This window comes from Triticum dicoccoides, chromosome 5A (assembly GCF_002162155.2).
Source record: "Triticum dicoccoides isolate Atlit2015 ecotype Zavitan chromosome 5A, WEW_v2.0, whole genome shotgun sequence".
In the NCBI taxonomy this organism is placed as follows: domain Eukaryota; kingdom Viridiplantae; phylum Streptophyta; class Magnoliopsida; order Poales; family Poaceae; genus Triticum; species Triticum dicoccoides.
Genome location: NC_041388.1, coordinates 363,419,218 through 363,419,703, shown reverse-complemented (window position 1 = coordinate 363,419,703; position 486 = coordinate 363,419,218).

Here is a 486-nt window from a genome sequence, read left to right as displayed (position 1 = left end):
GTGGGTAAAGAGTACACCCTCTACAGAGAATAAACCTATTCGAATAGCCGTGTCCATGGTTAAGGATTACAGTCTGGGATGGGTCAGGTGTCGGTCTTAGTGTCGGTCTTCGGAGGTGAAACGGTTAACCAGAAATGGAATTACTACTCGTGACTTGTGATAACTATGATTATTATTATTGTTGACTACCGTGATATTATTGTTATTATCGAGTATCTCTGGGATGGTTCTACCTCCGGGATATTCACTATGATTGTTTCTTTTAAAGCCCTTTATGTGGTGTCGCTCAGACACCCGACTGTGGCATTTCTTTTAAAAGCCCTTTATGTGGTGTCGCTCAGACGCCCGACTGTGGCATTTCTTTTAAAGCACTTTATGTGGTGTCGCTCAGACGCCCGACTGTGGCATTTCTTTTAAAGCCCTTTATGTGGTGTCGCTCAGACGCCCGACTGTGGCATTTCTTTTAAAAGCCCTTTATGTGGTGTC